Genomic DNA, 6052 nt, shown 5'->3' with positions numbered 1-6052 from the left:
TGCTGGACTACAACTCTCATTACCCCTGACCATCTGGAGCTGATGGGAGTTGTATTCCAGCACTGGCGGAAGGGCATCACATCGCCCACCCCTGAAGTACCGGTATATGGTATTCCCTTCAACCACATGTCATTTTATCTTCACAACAATCTTGCGAGGTAGTTTAGGCTGAGAACACTCACCAGTCCTAGTCTGATAGAATTAATAATAATAATAATAATAATAATTAATGTTTGTACCCTGCCCATCTGACTGGTTTGACTCAGCCACTCTGGGCGGCTTTCAACATATAATAAAACATTACACATTAAAAGGCTTCCCCATACAGAGCTGCCTTCAAATGTCATCAAAAGGTTAGATACCGTATTGGCCTAAATATAAGCCTCACTTTTTTTCCAAATTCCGACCATGAAAAGTTAAAGTGCGGCTTAAATTCGCAACCTCACAAAAATTGGCTTTTTATGATATCGCTGCTGAAACAGACATTTGGTAAAATGGACAGGGATGGTGGTAGTTGTAGTCAAACAACACCCGGAAGGCCACAAGTTCCCATACCTAAACTAAAGCCACTTCCACACCACACATTTAAAGCACACTTATTATTCTATTTTTAAGAGTTATGGCTTCCCTACCTTCACCAAAAATCCTGGGAATTATAGATTGCTAAGCGAACTAAATTGATCGGAGACCCTGAAGCTACATTTCACAGGATGCTTTAGTGAGGAGGGGAGCCATGAATAAGAGTGGTTTTAATGTATGGTGTGGATTTGGCCAAAAGAACTGGTTGCCAACTGGTAGGTTAGAAGCCTTACCTGCAGTACTTCTCATACAAATATATGGTCAAAATTAATTGGATCCACCATAAGGGGCACATTTAAAAATCTGAGAAACTGTCATAGGCACCACCAATAAATGGCTGTGGTGGGTGGGTGGGGTTGCCTAGTCACAAAATGGCTGCCAAGGAGACGTGACTTGTCACAAATAACTTCCCAAGAAACTAAGTGCAAGACAAAATTATGAATTCAATCCCAATCCCAAGCCACATATTTGCCACACAAAAGTCAACAAAACAAAAGGAAAAGTGATGAAAGATATACAGTCCAAAAACCATACAAACTCCATCACAAAAGAAATTGACAGGAATAACTCAACCACACACTCCCTCAAAACCACACCAGAAACGCAAAATCCAGCCACCAGCAACGCACCCCCTTGCAAAAGAGATGCAAATTCCACCGCAGAAAATCACAAATAACAGGCAAAATTCACCCCAAAAAGCTACCCACACAGAAAGAAAGAAGCAAAACACCCCCAAAAGGTAAAACAGGCATTACACAAACAAGTGTGTGTGCATGCACATATCAAAAAGCAAGCAGACACCTCCCACCAAAGGGACAAAACACTCCTTCCGTTGCTTACCAAGCAACAATGGGGTCTCCTTTCCTTTTAAATAAATAAATTGGCAGGCAGGTGGGTAGTTAGGCATTAGCATCCACCTACCCTGCTCCCTTTGCCTTTGCTGAGAAAAGGCATTCTGAAGAAAGGAAGAGGGTGGGGTGGCTGGAGGTCCATATTTAGTTTTCCAGCCAATGCAGCACCACCAAGAAGAAAAACTTGTAAAATTCCAAAATGAATTAAAACATTGGGAGAAGAAGGAACTTCAACAGGAACCAAGTAGGGTGTCTGGAGTGCCATTGTGCCTGTGGGCACCATGTTGGGAACTCCAGATATATGAAATATGTAAAGAATGTTGCTTAGGGCAACTATTTTTGCAATCTTAAAGATCACTATCTGTTAATTGCTGAGAGGGAAGATTCTATCTCTTTTATGAACATTGATTTGTAGCCAAATCCTTTGCATCCCTTGCTTGGAAGAAAGTTCCACTGAGTTCATTTATCTGGCTGTGTGTACAGGATTACAGCCTTAATGGGTAGATTCACAAACAGAGCTCAACTGCAACTTCTGGTTTACCATAGGGGCTGAAGTGTGTGCTGCGTGTAGCAAATAGTGGAGAAACCAAGATTTTTGAATACTTTAACAGTAATTTGGAGGGTGTATTTGTTTATATTATTGCCCAAATACAAACAATAGTAATGAAGATCTGAGATCTTGCAAATTAGGTCTTTTTTGTTGTTTTTTAAAATTATATTAATTCAAAATAAATGCAACATGTCTGCGTGAAAATAAATGGAGCATAATACCTGTTTATACATCTATGTCTATCATCTATCTATCTATCTATCTATCTATCTATCTATCTATCTATCTCTACATATATAGGTGTATGTCCATACCTGTAACATATGGAAAATGAACAGTATTGGAATTAGCAGGGCAAGTTTTAAATGTTTATACACTCAAATAACTTTATTCCAAATGAAAACATGGCATGCTCTAGATTTGCTGTTTCCTGCCCTGCCCCCAGCAGATACACTACTTTGCACGATCGTAGCTGAATACTGTACTGTTAACTATGAGTTACCTTCGCTGAACTGGAGTGGCTTTTCACTCCCCATCCTCTTTTAGAAATAATGCAGCATATAAGATGTTTGCCTTTTGATTCAGACAGGGCCATCTCCCTGCCTTGAATATTCTCAGACTCGAAATGTGTCACTATAGTGAATAAATTTTAATTTATTTCTGGGTGCACACACACAGACACACATCACAAAGCAAATTAATATGAAAAAAATAGATAATCTATACTGCCAGCATTACTTTCTCGGTAATGAAAACTGTATAAAATTATTAAATGGAAAGGGTAACCTTGCATAAGAAACTTTGGCAAAACTTCACTGAAACTATGTTTATTCAAGCCTACATCCAGCAGCCTTAAGGAGAGTTCAACTTGCTCCCAGGTTTTTTGGACACCATGCTAAGATGGCCATCTTCTGGAGAGCTTTTGAGTTGCCCTTAATATTTCATTTTTATGTTTCTGATTAATGTAGCAATGTTTCTACCAATTAGTTCTTAGGAGGTATTTTGGTTTTTTAAATGTAACTTTCATATGATTTTATGTTTAATATATCTTATCATCTACCTTGAAGAGTTTGTCTGAATAAATAAATAGTAGAAGGAAAACAATGCAAACCAAAGCTTTATTGATCTGGACTCAATACACCATTCACCTGTATTCTGGCACTCTACAAACACACATTCACGAAGTTTGGAATTGATGACACATTTGGAATTACATCAATTAGAAAATACTTGAGTTGGTAAACACAAAAAACCCAAACATACCAATAAAGAAAACATTTTATCAAGTTAACCTGCTTACATCATCATATAATTCTTATCAATAACACAGCTCATGGTCTGTATCTATATATATTATATTTACAGTAGAACCTTGGTTGTCGAATGTAATCCATTCTGAAAGACTGTTCAACTTCCGAAACATTCAACAACCGAGGCACAACGGGCTGTCAGCAAGTTCTATGGGGAAAATTGAGAAACATGCCTCGGAAGCCTTTCAACTTCCGAGACACATTTGAAAATGGAAGCAATTCCAGGTTTTCGGTGTTCAGCTTCCAAATTGTTCGGCTTCCGAGATGTTCAAAAACTGAGGTTCCACCGTGTGTGTGTGTGTGTGTGTGTGTGTGTGTGATAAAAATGGCAGTGGAATTTGCCAATGCCCACATATTCATCTCATGTCTGGAAAGGAAATCAATCCAGTGAATTCAACTGGTATTCACTGTGTTATTTTCAGTCTTCAAATAATAGGGATAGGTAAATGATGACACATTTGCATTGTCTTTTCTTTTGCATTATGTTTCTCCATAAAGGTTCAGAGGAGTCAGAAAATCCTACAGATACAGTAGATACCAAAAGAGATCTCTGCTCAAGCATTTTATGGTCTAGCTTCCCATTGTGCTTCCCAAGTACACATGTCTTTGCAGCTTAAAACCATGTAATTTAACATCAAGAGCCCAAGTTATGACTACTCACCTCAAAAATGGGCTGATTTCCCAGAAGCCTTGCTGTGAATATATGGTTATTCTGTACTTCTCAGAATGCAACACTGCCACTTCTGCTTGCTTCCTAATAAAAATAAGGTCAGGTTGCTTTATTCAAGAGAGAACATGCCAGGCCCACAAACCTAGCAATTACATCACACTGTAATATGTAATCACATAGCCATAATCTGAGGATTTAACAAACCCTTACATGTTTTGTTTGTATTTTGTTTAACTGCCACACCCAACCTACTTCCAGGCCATCATAACATCCTGTGCTTTACCCTCACCATCCCAGACATGGTGCAAGCATAGCTGCCAAGTTCTCCCTTTTTTTAAGGGAAATTCCCTTATGCTGAATAGGCTTCCTCGTGAGAAAAGGGAAAACTTGGCAGCTATGGGTGCAAGAAATCCATACCACTTTTTAAACTCTGCAAGCAAACAGACATTAAAATTCATGCCACCTCAAATAGCAATTTATAATTGCTTCTCAGCCTTCTGGCTAAAATCAAAGTGAAGTATCTGTTCTTAACAGTTGAATATATACCTGTAATACAGTATGTTCTCTATGTAAGGACAGTGTTAAGCCAATTATGGAACCAGGAGTTGGATATGACGCTTGGTCCACCCACCATTGTTGCCAAGTTTTCCCTTTTCTCGCGAGGAAGCCTATTCAGCATAAGGGGAAATCCCTTTAAAAAAGGGATAACTTGACAGCTATGCCACCCACTACATGCATTGACCTGATATTGCAGGGCCCAGTGCAGTTTCTTTTTTGGTTTAGGAACAGGTGAGTAAGTTCTTTGACTGTTTTCCATTCTCGTCAATGACCAAAATAAATCGATTCATTCATTAACTTGTTTTCACAAGTATGTTATGAAAAGTTTTTTAAAAAAAAAAAAATGTTGGTGTCAACATACAGATTAGATTGGCCATTGACACGTTTTCCTTCCCCCCCCCCCATGTTGGAGTTTTATAGTAATTGTTCCTCCATTTCTTTGTTCTTTATGACAGCCCTCTTCAAAGGGCCACCACATGCAAGATGAATCAAGCTTGTTTTCTCCTTCTTTGGGGGCTAGGACCTGTGAAGGTAAATGGCATTTCCGTGCACTCTGGCACTCATCACGGTGTCCTGTTGTGCCAGAAGCAGTTTTGTCATGCCAACCACATGACCCGGAAAGCTGTCTGTGGACAAACACCAGCTCCCTCTGCCTGAAAGCGAGATGAGTGCCACACCCCATTGTCACCTTTGATTTAACTGTCCAGGGTTCCTTTACCTTTACCTATTTTACCTAAGGACTTATTCACACCTCCATTTCCCCTGCTGCTTTCCCTCAGGGAAAACCAAATCTGTAGAGCTGAATTGGAACAAACACAATCAGGCTTTCTGTGGATTGCCATTTGTTCTGATTTAGCACTAAAGAGCAGATTTTCAAGGGGAAAGTAGTGGGGTAAAGGCAAAACTGCTCAGACTCATGCCTAGAATGCACTGGACCAGTGGAAAATTGCTTGGACCTATGCTTTCTAGGCACCGGACAAGCAGAAGTGTGATCAAGCCCTAAATTGTTGTACTTCTTCACATGATTATAATGAAGATTCATTAGAAATGGCCTAGTGTTGATGTAACTTTGACTTCTTAATTCTGAGGTTGTATAGTGCTCAATATTAGCAGCATGGTAATAGGTCTGGGACTTTCTTGTGATGAGCTATCCTGTCTGGCCTGCACATGGAGTCTTCACTTAACTACCATGGCTAAATGATGTTAATTAGCTATCCATCAATTTATCAAAGTCTCCATCAAAAGTCATTTAAGCTAGTAATCCCCCACATATTGTGCTACAGAATTTCCACTGTGAGAATATGCACTTCCTTTTCTCTACCCTGAACCTACTACTAACTAACTTAAAGCAGTATTACTAAATAGTATTATAAGATAGAGAAAAATATTATCTCTATCCATTGGCCCAGTTTGCACATAACGTTAAAACAATGATTTAGTGCAATGAGGACAAGCTCTGCCCCTCCTCCTGGGAGAGTTTCTGCATTAACCGCAGTTTAACATTACATTAACCCTAAACTACGATTAATCTGAA

At 39.2% G+C, this 6052-nt stretch overlaps 1 non-coding gene across 1 annotated transcript; it reads left to right on the top strand.

Annotated features, from left to right (window-relative positions):
* Nucleotides 1-4441: 4441 nt before the first annotated feature.
* On the top strand, nucleotides 4442-4631 carry LOC118089569 (U2 spliceosomal RNA). The gene has a single exon (XR_004693131.1). It is a non-coding gene; the product is annotated as a U2 spliceosomal RNA (small nuclear RNA).
* The last annotated feature ends 1421 nt before the right edge of the window (nucleotides 4632-6052 follow it).

This window comes from Zootoca vivipara, chromosome 7 (assembly GCF_963506605.1).
Source record: "Zootoca vivipara chromosome 7, rZooViv1.1, whole genome shotgun sequence".
Lineage (NCBI taxonomy): Eukaryota > Metazoa > Chordata > Lepidosauria > Squamata > Lacertidae > Zootoca > Zootoca vivipara.
The sequence above is the reverse complement of the archived record's forward strand: the minus strand, read 5'-3'. Positions and strand labels throughout refer to the sequence as shown.